A 13,469-nucleotide genomic window follows, 5' to 3' on the forward strand; every position below is an offset into this window, starting at 1 on the left:
ACCGGAAGCGCTGGCTGGGAGTGTGAAGATGGCAGAGTTGCAGCGATCAATGTGTGCCGGGAGTCCCAAGATGGAACCGGAGCCTGTTGTTGAGGGGACCAAAACAGGAAGATCCATGAATGCAGCCTTACAACGAATCCCGGTGGCAGCGCCTGGCTCCGGAGGTCCGGTCAATTACCCGCTGCTGCGAAGACTCTGCCAACACCAACGCTTGCGAAAAGTAAGCCACTGGTACCGGGGGGCCCCTGTATACACCCTGTAGTGCCCCGCAGCTCCCCTGAAGATTTGCAGCATAAGGGGAAAGCACCATATGGGGGATCCCAGCAAATACTGTCCAAACCGCTGCAGCCCAGCACTAAGTCTCTTAAAGGACCAGTAATCCTTAGTCTGCCAAGAGTCTCAGCCATGAGAAAAAACGGTGTCCCAAGATTAAAGCCCATGTGACCACACAGACTGCAGATGGCTACCTTCTCTGTCTCTGCTGTGTTGGAGTCACAAAGAAGCACAACAATCAGGGCAAAAGCACACCCCCTGCCCAGCATTAACAAGATTCCTAAAAAATGATGGAATCATGACCCGAGAGGTGCAAACAAAAGACCTGACGGAAGTTGTTAACACACTGATTCCAGGCATCCTAGGCCAACCATTAAAAAGGCCTGTCAATCTATCTATCCTCTCCATGACATCTATTAAAAATTAAACTTCTGTCTCAGCCCCCTTTATAAGAGGGGGAGCCATTACAATCTCTCTCTTATCACTTCCTACTGAGATACAGTAAAGTCCAGATGTCTCAGTGCTAGTGTCCAGCACATTTGGAGGCCTAAAGCCTACCTACAGCCACATGTCAGTAAGTCAAGTCTTCTATGTCTGCTGTCACTACCTATAGTCGAGTCAAGTCTATTATAGTCAGCATGGTTGTCCTAAAGTCTGTCAAAGTCCCTACAAGTCCCAGCATGCTGTGAGTTTCTTCTGTGTTACTGGCCACCTCTCTGGGATCCTGGCCTAGCTGTGAAGACTATTTCCATCTGTCTACTTCAGTAAAGCTACCGTTAACCCTAACCTCGTCTTGGACTATCATTGCCCTGCCTAACCTTGGGATAGCAGTACTACCGTATGGGTGGTTACCGGGAAAACCACGCCCTGGCGTTACGAACATTTAGGGGTTAATAACATCTGCCCCTGGGCTACAACACCTGCCTCATACGCCTCAGCTCATCACACCCCAAGACACCACAAAAACAAATGGTCTAACCTTGATTCCAACAAATTGCGATGAGTTTTGGGCACCAAAGGCACCCATAACCACTGCAAGCTGGAGGTGTCATTGGGGAGGTGAGTTGACCTAGCCATATAGCCATCACCATAGCCATCACAAACTGGATCTTGTCAAAGTTGCTCAAATCATTGCACCTGCCCATTTTTCTTCTTTCTGTTTTCCAACACATCTACCTTGAGAACTGCCTGTTTACTTGCTGCCTCATATATCCTACCCCTTGAAATATGCCATTGCCAAATGATTATCAATGTTATTCACTTCCCCTTCACTTCAGTATACATATTAATACACATATCAGCAATTACATGAAATCAAAAAAGTATTGATAACTTGTATCTATCAGTTATTATTGTAGCAATGCCAGCTGGCCAAAAGATAGCAGAACTGAACTTCCCATATATTAGACACCTTTTATGGGTCATAACTGTGGCTACCAGCACTGATACCCTTAGGACTTGCAGTAGGTTTCGGACTGTGTGACAACCAGTCAAAAGAACAATTATATGAAAGCAGGTAAGAAATACTAAGAATAGGAACTCATCATTAGATGACAGAAGCCAAATGATAATTGAATTAATGAGGGCACAAAGGAATGATGAAGGTAGTAGTCAGGAATTGAAGTGGACTGAAGAGGAGCAAGTACACAATCTGATGTTAGCTTATACCTGAACACAAACCAAGAGGCAAGAAACCAGTGCCCCTAACTGTCCCAGCAAATATCCCTTTTTTTTTAAGTATTTATTTAGAGTTTGTAATTTTAATGAACGTACATCACCAACAAGGTGAAACAGAGAAACAACAGTCTCCACAGGTCCAAAGAGATCAGCACCATAACAAACACAGGAATTCAAGGTCGGACTAAGCACATGCCATCTGCATATAAGGGCTATATCTGAGATCGGACTGGAGATAGGCCCAACATTGACAGACAAAAACAGACACTCACACACACTCACATCCCGGCAAATAGTTATAGACAAGATAGAGAAACTTAGGAAGGTAAATCATTTTAAATATGTTCATCCTGCTGGCTAGGGACAAGGGAAGCGAGGACCAGGCATTCAACCGTTCCACAGTAGAGCGTAAAAGTCGTTCAAAATACAGGGAGAGATACTCCCCAAGGGATACAGTAACCTCCACCCCCATATATCTAAAACGAGGAACTACCTGCAGCCCTGCTGGGAGAACAGAGGGAATAGGAACCCCAGGTGAAAGCACCATTAGGGAGGACTTAGCCCAGTTGACCCGCAAGCCTGAAAGTAGGTCCATTAAGACAAGAGAGAACCCTCTGCATCCGCCAAGTACACTAACGTATAATCTGCATATAGGGATACCTTTTCAACAATAGAACCCCTGGGTATACCACAAATAGCAGGATTCGTATGGATGGCCGCCGCAAAAGGCTCCACCGCAAGCGCAAATAGGAAAGGGGACAGCGGACATCCCTGCCTCGTCCCGTGACCTAAATTAGCGCGAATGCAGGCGCTAGGGTTATCATATAACAAGCGGACCCAAGCGCTCTCAGAACCTTCCAGAGATAGTACCATACTTAAGAATCAAAGGCCTTGTAGACATCTAAACTAACTACCACTCCAGAAGGAAATCCTTCCCCCTCTGCCGCAATATTAAGTTGTAGGTGCTTAAAATTAACATCAGTAGCTCTACTTGGCATAAACCCAGTTTGGTCAGGATGAATAACAGAGGCAATGACACCAGAAAGGCAAGTAGCCAGCACTCTAGCTAAAATTTTTATATCAATAAGATCTATAAGATCTATAAGAATCAGGTAGCAATGGATCCTTACTAGGCTTGGGGAGTACAACAATCAAGGATTGTCTGTAAGAGAGTCTGCGACAGCTATCGAGTGAAACAATCTAAGCAGTATAGGGGCCAGCCTCTCCTCTTTCATCCCGTACCAGTCACCAATCATCCCATCCAGACCCGGGATCTTCCCAGGAGGAAGGTCACGAATAGCCTGACTCACCCCTTCAACTGTAAAAGGAGCATCTAATGCTTCTGCCTGTGCCTGATTAAGCATGGGAAGGGATAGGTGTAGAAAAATAGGATTCCCCCTGACAGGGCTGAACAGGAGCAGAAAATAAAGAGGCATAGAAGTCTCTGAAGACGGAGTTAATCATCTGGGGGTCTGACACCAAAGCACCATCACCACTCCTGATACACGGAATAGAGGCGGCTGGCCGACTAGCTCTCGCCAAATAAGCCAGCAACTTCCCCTTCTTGTCCCCGAACTCAATAAGGGCCACCTCTCTGTCTGCCAACCGCAACTGGATCCTATTACTCTGAACCACCAAATGAGACCTCTGGGCCCAAGCCCACGCCCTCTCATTATCTGGGGAGGGATCCCTTACATACTCTGCCTCCAAAGTATGCACCTCCACCTGCAGCCCAGCCTCCATAGCTGACCTAAGCTTCCTCTGGCCTGCCACACCCGCTACAAAGACACCGCATATCGTGGCCTTATACGCATCCCACTGAACTAAGGGATCAGGATGAGAAGCATTATGGTCCCAGTACTCACCATGAGCCACCCCCAACGCCTCTGCCATTGCATCAATGCCCTTGAGCGGCCATGGTGCATGAGTCAAAGACGGGAAGGGGGACTAGGACCTAAGTTGAGGACTACAAGTACAGCTGAGTGGCCTGAGATCGCCCTAGTGGTGTAGGAAACATCTCTTAGCTTGGAGGAGATCCTCAGAAGCCAGGGCAATGTCGATGCGAGAGAAGGACCTATGGGCCGCAGAGAAAAAGGAGAATGCAGTTGCAGTTGGGTATGTCCATCTCCAGAGGCCGGTCAGGCCCAGTGCCAAGCACCAATTAGTAAAGTAAGGAGAGCCAGGATCAGCAGCAGTGTTGTGGTCAAGCCGGGGATCTGGAACCACATTAAAGTCACCTATAAAAAGGACTGGGTCAGAAAGAGGAAAAGACAACAGTTTATTAGTAATCAGCTCTAGCACAGAGACCTGAAAAGGAGGAGGCACATAAACAGAGACAAGACCAAAGGAAATAGAGCAGAGAGAACAGTGCAATATCACAAATCTCCCAAAATGGTCACAAGCCGCCTGGGAAAACACCAATGGCAAAGATTTAGTAATCAGCACAAAGACACCCCTAGCTTAGTTAGAGTAGGAGGCTTTTCAGGGCAAGAACCTTCTGGCCCGTTATATGAGTCTCTTGTAGACATATAATACACTGCTCAAAAAAATAAAGGGAACACCTAAACAACACAATGTAACTCCAAGTCAATCACACTTCTGTGAAATCACACTGTCCACTCAGGAAGCAACACTGATTGACAATCAATTTCACATGCTGTTGTGCAAATGGAACAGAGAACAGGTGGATATTATAGGCAATAAGCAAGACACCCCCAATAAAGGAGTGGTTCTGCAGGTTGTGACCACTTCTCAGTTCCTATGCTTCCTGGCTGATATTTTGGTCACTTTTGAATGCTGGCGGTACTTTCACTCTAGTGGTAGCATGAGTCTACAACCCACACAAGTGGCTCAGGTAGTGCAGCTGATCGAGGATGGCACATCAATGCGAGCTGTTGCAAGAAGGTATGCTGTGTCTGTCAGCGTGGTTTCCAGAGCGTAGAGGCGCTAACAGGAGACAGGCCAGTACATCAGGAGACAAGGAGGAGGCCGTACGAGGGCAGCAACCCAGCAGCAGGACCGCTACCTCCGCCTTTGTGCAAGGAGGACCCGGAGGAGCACTGCCAGAGCCCTGCAAAATGACCTCCAGCAGGCCACAAATGTGCATGTGTCCACTTAAATGGTCAGAAACAGACTCCATGAGGGTGGTATGAGGGCCCGACCTCCTACAGGTGGTGGTTGTGCTTGCAGCCCAGCACCGTGCAGGCGGTTTGGCATTTGCCAGAGAACACCAAGACTGGCAAATTCTATACTGGTGCCCTGTGCTCTTCACAGATGAAAGAAGGTTCACATTGAGCACACGTATGACAGACGTGACAGAGTCTGGAGACGCCGTGGAGAACATTCTGCTGCCTGCAACATCCTCCAGCATGACCGGTTTGGCGGTGGGTCAGTAATTGTGTGGGGTGGCATTTCTTTGGGGGTCCGCACAGCCCTCCATGTGCTTGCCAGAGGTAGCCTGACTGCCATTAGGTACCGAGAGAAGATCCTCAGACACCTTGTGAGACTATATGCTGGTGCGGTTGGCCCTGGGTTCCTCCTAATGCAAGACAATTCTAGACATCATGTGGCTGGAGTGTGTCAGCAGTTCCTGCAAGAGGAAGGCATTGATGCTATGGACTGGACTGTCCGTTCCCCAGACCTGAATCCGATTGAGCACATCTGGGACATCATGTCTCGCTCCATCCACCAACGACATCAGGAGCATGCCCAGGCGTTGTAGGGAAGTCATACGGGCACGTGGAGGCTACACACACTACTGAGCCTCATTTTGACTTGTTTTAAGGACATTACATTTTCCACTTTGATTTTGAGTGTGACTCCATCTCCAGACCTCCATGGGTTGATAAATTTGATTTCCATTGATAAGTTTTGTGTGATTTTGTTGTCAGCACATTCAACTATGTAAAGACGAAAGTATTTCATACGATTAGTTTGTTCATTCAGATCTAGGATGTGTTCCCTTTATTTTTTTTTTTTTTTTTTTTGTTGAGCAGTGTATGAGGAGACTGATGTTTCACAAAGTCTAAGCATAAGGCCCTTTTAAATTTGGAGTTAAGCCCCCGCACATTCCAGCTAACTACCTTTAAGGTCCCCATCATCACAAGAAGGTAAGAGCAAACACAGGAAAGACCAAGGGAGGACAAGAGCAAGGAAGGAGAGAGCACCGGGACCACACATACCGCTCACATCCAACACAAAAACCAACAGGGCACAAACATAAAACACAAAAACAGATTTGAACAGAAAATTCCCTGTCTAGCACTAAACGGACAGAATAAAAACTCTATGCCCTAAGAGTGCAGACCTAAATGCAACTACCACAGGGCATTAGAAGAACGCTGGTCCATTGTAACAGCATCGTACGCAGGCCTTTCAGGGGACTGTTGCTGTGGAGGAGTCAGAGATCCCTCAAACTATCACAGCGGAGTATCAGGAGAGTCGCCCCTATGACAGGCCAGATTTCTAGAGAACTGGCTCAGCGCTTTCGCCGCCTGCACAAAGACTTTAGCAACAGGCGGGATCTGAGCACCAGGGTCCCGGTGGGACAGACCACAAGAGCAGGAGGACCCATCATCAGAGGAGGCTTCCTCATCAGAAGTCTGCCGAGAGGCTGCAGTAGTTAGTTTGAATTTCTTATTTCTGTTACCACCCATGGCTGACAGGGCACACAGAGAGCAGGTAGAGACAGGGCACACAGAGAGCAGGTAGCAGTGGCATCGCTAAGGGGGGGCCAGAGGGGGGCCATGCCCCCCCTAGATCAGGCTGTGCCCTCCCCCCATGGTGCCCCCCCAATTTAAAATAAATAGGGATGTCCCGATACTAGTATAGGGCCAGGGGCGGACTGACCGGCTGGGTAAAGAGCCCGCTGCAGCTGCTGGGGATATCCCTGGCTGCTCCTGGTCTGCATATCCTTAGCAGAGACAGGCAGAGCAGGGATGTAGGTGCCTGATGATGACTCCGCCCCCAGCACAGGAGGAGGATGGGCCGAGAGCTGACAGGTGAGTGATGTCCCGTGTCCTCCCTCTCTCCCCTCTGATCAGCAGTATATCCTGGGGCTGGGTCATGTGTATAGTAGCAGTCCAGAGGGGTCACTTTCCCTCCTTCAGTGTCCACAGGTCACATTATCAGAACAATTTTTGCCACGATTTCTCCATAACTTGTAATGTGACCTGTCGGTGACCTGTGGACACTGGAGGAGGGAAAGTGACCCCTCTGGAAGGACAACATGTGAACACACTGCTAGTTTATCATTAACCCCTTAAGGGTACATTCACATGTACAGGATCTGCTGCATAGTTTTGCTGCATATTTTGTGCAGCTGATTTTGCAACCCATTAGCTTCAATAGGTAGCAAAATCAGCTGCAGAAAATATACAGAAGATTCTGTACGTGTGAACGTACCCTAAGGGCTCATTCAGGGATGGATCCACAGTGTATTTTACCCTGCAGATCCACCGACAATGGACCCTACAGTGCTGCCTCCATCTGTGCCTGCTCATAACGGCAATCCTCCGCTACGAGCAGACACACTTTGATGTGTATACTCGCACACATCATGGCCGTTCCTCCTGCTCTCTGAGCTAGGCCGAGAGCAGCCGCGATGTGTGCGAGTATACACATCAAAGCGTGTCTGCTCGTAGTGGCGGATTGCCGGTATGATCAGGCACAGATGGAGGCAGCACTGTAAGGTCCATTGTCAGGGGATCCGCAGCGTAAAATATGCTGAGGATCCGTCCGTGTAAATGAGCCCTAAGGACACAAGGCGTATGTGTACGCACAGTGCCTGCTCCCACTGTGTTGTATAAATCATTAGCTAGAACCCTCAGCTAATGCCAGACATCACCAATCAGGCTGATGTCCGACATTAACACTTTAGATGCCGCTATCAAAGTTGATGGTAGTGTCCAAAAGTTTTAACGCCTTAAGGACATAGCGTTTTTCTGTTTTTTCACTTTTCTTTTTTCCTCACCTTTTAAAAATCATAACCCTTTCAATTTTGCACCTAAAAATCCATATGATGGCTTATTTTTTGCACCACCAATTCTACTTTGTAGTGACATCAGTCATTTTACCCAAAAATCTACGGCAAAAACGGAAAAAAAAATCATTGTGCAACAAGAATGTATGAAGATTTTAAATTACATTTTTTTACATTTTTTTTAAATTAAACATGTTCTGCGCAGTGTGTGTGTATTTATTTATGATATATATAAAAAATAAAATATATCTATATATATAAAACTCAACGTGTGTGTGTGTGTGTGTGTGTGTGTGTGTGTATGTATGTGTGTATGTATGTATGTATGTTCCACAAAAACTTTCAAACGGCTAAAGATATTAACATGAAACTTGGCATACATGTTACTTATATGTCAACAACAAACATAGGATAGGTGATTTAACCCTTACTCACCCCCATTTGCCAGGGGCGGGGCTTATGTTTAAAGTCCCATGCAAGTCAATGGGAAATATATGTTACTGCATAACTTCCAAACGGCTGGAGATATTTCGATACTACTTGGTCACATGTTACTTATATGTCCACTTAAAATATAGGATAGTTAATTTAACCCTTAACTACCCCCATTTGTGAGGGTTAGGTTTATTTTTTTTTAACTCCTATGCAAATCAATGGGAAATGTATGTTCCCATCTAATTTCCGTTAGGCTGGAGCTATTTCATTACCTGGTACACATATTACGAGTCAGGATATGAGGACGGGATGGGAGGTCGGGATAGGAGGACGGGATATGAGGACGAGATATGAGGTCGGGATAGGAGGTCGGGTAGGAGGTCGGGATAGGATGTCGGGATAGGAGGACAAGATAGGAGGACGGGATATGAGGACGGGATAGGAGGTCTGGATAGGAGGTCGGGATAGGAGGTCGAGATAGGAGGACGGGATAGGAGGTCAAGATAGGAGGTCGAGATATGAGGTCGAGATAGGAGGATGGGATAGGAGGTCAAGATAGGAGGACAGGAAAGGAGGTCGGGATAGGAGGTTGGGATAGGAGGTCGAGATAGGAGGATGGGATAGGAGGTCATGATAGGAGGACGGGAAAGGAGGTCGGGATAGGAGGTCTGGATAGGAGGTTGGGATAGGAGGTCGAGATAGGAGGATGGGATAGGAGGTCATGATAGGAGGACGGGAAAGGAGGTCGGGATAGGAGGTTGGGATAGGAGGACGGGATAGGAGGTTGAGATAGGAGGTCGAGATAGGAGGACGGGATAGGAGGACGGGATAGGAGGACGGGATAGGAGGTCAGGATAGGAGGTCGGGATAGGAGCTCGAGATTGGAGGACGGGATAGGAGGACGGGATAGGAGGTCGGGATAGGAGGACGGGATAGGAGGACAGTATAGGAGGTCGGGACAGGAGATAGGAGGTCGGGATATGACAACAATATATGAGGACTGCATATGAAGTCAAAAGCTTCCTCCTTTGTTTATTTTCCTCCCCAAAAAGGATTAGGAAGGAAAAACCGTGCAACACCGGGTACTTAGCTAGTATATATATATATACATACATACACATTTTAAAATTGCCCCCCCCCCCCCCCACTTTTGTCACTGGCCCCCCATGTGCCCCCCCCCCCCCTAAATATGAATGCTGGAGACGCCACTGGCAGGTAGAGAGTCACTAGGAGCACAGTCCAAGGAGCACAAGTCCCCCTAAGCGGCAAAGCAGACCCCTGGAAGAGTGTGAGGCACCACAAGTCCCAGCAAGTACACAGTTCAGGAGAGGCAGGGTACTTTAGAAGATATTGCAGCCAGGGGGGGGGGGGAAAGCACCATAGGTCCCAGCAGATCTTCAGAGTATGCACGGAGGTACTCACAGGCAGACCAGGGCAGCACACAGTCCATGCACTTCACAGGAATGATACAGCAGGAGTCCACACACAAGCACCTCCAAGTACCCCCAGACCAGGCCTCAGTAGTCTTAAAAGGATGCAGTACTTCCTTCTCAGCAGGGACAGAAGTGCAGCTAAGATTCAGGTCCCAGAGAGCACAGGGGCAGGGACAGGAGCTCTGTACTGTGCAGGAGCTAAGCCAGGAGCTCAGAGTGCGGCAGCAGCAGCGCGCCCCTCAAGAGAAGCGGTAGTCTCCAGGGCAAGGGGTAGCCACGCCCGCAGAGCCATTGTTACTGGCCCTCCCCAGCCTAAATAACGCCAGCCTGTTACCACCTAGGCCCAGGAGCGCAATTTTGACTTCCCAGCACCCCTGCGGCGGTGGGTACTGGGGCAGTAATTGGGGGTTAGCGCTAGCTGTTTTTGGGGCTAACACTAAGCCTCGCCTTAAGACAGCTTCCACTACTAAGCATGAAAATTCAATATAAAAAAAAAACACGACACATAGGGAAAATTATTTTATCTAAAAGAAACACTCCCCCACAGCCCTCGTTAGCCATTTTATTAAAACAAAAAAAATCATGTTCATCAGCAGTAGTCCTCCAAATCCGCTGTAATCCCCTGCATACACTGATCTGAAACGAGAAGGGGAAAAAAACACAAAAAATTGGTTACCGTAATTCTCCGAAAATAAGACCGGGTCACTAGGTCTTATTTTCGGGGTAGGGCTTATATTGGCAGCTGCCATGCCCCCTCCCATAGACTTGCATTGAGGGGCGTGGCATCACGAGGGTGTGGTCGTGATGTCACGACTCCCGCATCCAGTGTTCAGAACAGAATCTTCCGAACACTGGGGCAGTGAAGTACCCCTTTAACTACACTGTCCAGCAGTGTAAGTTAAGTGTTTCCTTGCTGGGCTGGCGCATAGCGATGTGTATACTGTACACATTAAACAAAAGACATCAGAGCGGCACTGCTAATCAATGGGTGATCGACATTAAAGGGGTTATCCAGGAAAAAACTTTTTTATGTATATCAACTGGCTCCAGAAAGTTAAACAGATGTGTAAATTACTTCTTTAAAAAAATCTCAATACTTTCAGCACTTATGAGCTTCTGAAGTTAAGGTTGTTCCTTTCTGTCTAAGTGCTCTCTGATGACACGTGTCTCGGGAACCGCCCAGTTTGGAAGCAAATCCCCATAGCAAACCTCTTCTAAACTGGGCGGTTCCCGAGACACGTGTCATCAGGAAGCACTTAGACAGAAAAGAACAACCTTAACTTTAGAAGCTCATAAGTACTATAAGGATTAAGATTTTTTAATAGAAGTAATTTACAAATCTGTTTAACTTTCTGGAACCAGTTGATATATAAAAAAAAAAAAAGTTTTTTCCTGGATAACCCCTTTAAAGACAGCTGGATCAAAAGATACACAATGTAGGTATTTAGGCAATACTTGTCCAACAGCGGTGCTAGGACATCAAATACGAAGAAAGTCAGAAGCATACCAAAATAGAAAATGACAGCAATCCTGCATTCTGGACGGAAGGAGCGCGTTACTAATTGTGAGTGAAACCGCTGGCAGTCGCCTCTGAGCGCCCCACGCTGAGTATGTCTGCCTGTCTACTGGAGGTCCCATGAGAGGAGCCGTGTGACTCGTACCACTGCGGTGAGTGCAGGTTTGCTGTCATTTTCTATTTTGGTATAAATGTGTATACTGTATAAACATTGCAGGCTCACTGTAAATTCTTGCTGGGCACTTGCTAGATATATGACCAGATTGCAGCGAGTGTCACTCCTGTCACCCGCTGTGATCCTCCTGTATAATGTAAAGATGTGGGCAGCCGCTCTTCTATGGTCCCCTGCACTGAAGTGTATACACACCTATTCATATTTCCCACAGAGTTGTGATTGGCTGGAACCATCTGGCCAATCACAGCTCTCTGCAGGAAATATGAATAGGTGTATATATATATGTCAGTGCAGGGGACCATAGAAGAGCGGCCGGTCGCATCTATACATTATACAGGAGGATCGCAATGGGCCCAGAGCGATCTGTACAGGTACAGGTACTACTACTCCCATAATGGAACAGTGTGTGCTGGGTCTAGTGGTACTACCTAAAAAATGTAAAAAAAATAAAGGCAAAAACACACACACACACACACACATACACTACATTTTTATTATTGTGGGCTACATTTTTAGTGCCCTGCCCGCACACATAAATTGATCCCTGTTTAAAAATTAATTAAAATTTCGTTATTAAAAAGAAAAATTTCGTTACATACAATTTTTTCCATCACTACTATATCTTTTTTATAATTTTTTTTTAATGGTACCCAACAAAATTTTACAAATTTCTACGAAGTCCAAAAAAGAGTAAAAACCGCCTGCAAAAACGCCAAAGTTAAAACCGCATGGCGTTTTTCTTGGTGTTTTTTCACTCCCATAGACTTCTATGGGAGGAAAATGCCAAGATTTTCCCGAAAATACGCCTAAGTCTCAACAAGAGGTCATTTTTGAAAAACTGCCAAGGAACCAAAAATAGCTGAAAACGCCAAAAGGATTTAAAAAAAAATGCCAAACTGAAAAACGCCAAGTGGATATGGCATTTTGTAGTTCCCTATTGACTTGCAGCTAACATCTGGCCGTAGCATTTTTTCACGAAACCTAGCCTAAATTGGTTAAAAAGGGAATTTTTTTGGCTTTGGTTTTACTCGCATATTTTTAGTTGTTAACAAATGATGAAATGCCAGCCAAACAGAATACAACCATTTATTTACAGTATGTGAACATGGTCTTAAAGTGTAGAAATACAAAGATTCAAAATGATGATCCCCATCTACGAATAACTTAATGAATGTGAAACACATGGGTGAATGTAGTCCAAATACCAAGAGTGAGGAAAGGGATTATCTAGGTCAAGTGTTTTAAAACTGTGGTATAATTTATTTTGTATGCTTAAAAGAACTGTCTGGGGGTTCAAGTTTCATTCTGGAAATAAACAAAAAAAATCCAAATTAAAAGTGGTAGATTTTGTTGCAGGGGATTTGAAGCCTACAGTGTTATCACTCAGCAGGAATGGATCCCATGAGAAGGCACATAGTGTGCCATGACGTAGCCGGTTTAAGTCTACAAAAGCAGACTTTTCTCTGTGAATTAGACATACCACACAAAGGGCAACAATAGGTAGCATAAACACTATTTAATACTATTCACAGGCTATTGAGGAGATGGGCGTTGACTAAGAATTTCTGCAAAGCCAGTGTATTGTTGTTAGATGAAAGGAGGCCTAATGAACAGGAAGCATCATTTGAGCTGGCTGACAGTAACCATATAACTTCAGGATTGTAGGCCTGGCATTCACCCCATAGGCCTTTACAGTCAGAAAATAAAAAAAAAAGTTAAAACAGAAGGACTTGTTCCAGTTTCCTAAGCCCAGGAATTTCCACTGATGAAATGTATATGTGTAGATCCTTTACTTGGTGGCTATTAATACAGCACAATCCGCTTTTATTCTATGGTGTTTAAGTTAATCAAAGCTGGTTTATTTATTATCAAATGGAAAGTAAAAAAAATGGAAAAATTTAACAGACTAATATGATAGATAAATAACGTATATATTGGATAAATACAAATAAATAAATAACATATATAAAATGAATATAT

General features: G+C 45.9%; 1 long non-coding RNA gene across 1 annotated transcript in view; it reads right to left on the reverse strand.

Moving 5' to 3' along the window:
• Window positions 1-13,469, reverse strand: part of LOC130357745 (uncharacterized) — a 56,438-nt gene that overhangs the window by 41,100 nt on the left and 1,869 nt on the right. The window lies entirely within an intron of this gene.

Source organism: Hyla sarda, chromosome 2 (genome assembly GCF_029499605.1).
Source record: "Hyla sarda isolate aHylSar1 chromosome 2, aHylSar1.hap1, whole genome shotgun sequence".
NCBI lineage: Eukaryota > Metazoa > Chordata > Amphibia > Anura > Hylidae > Hyla > Hyla sarda.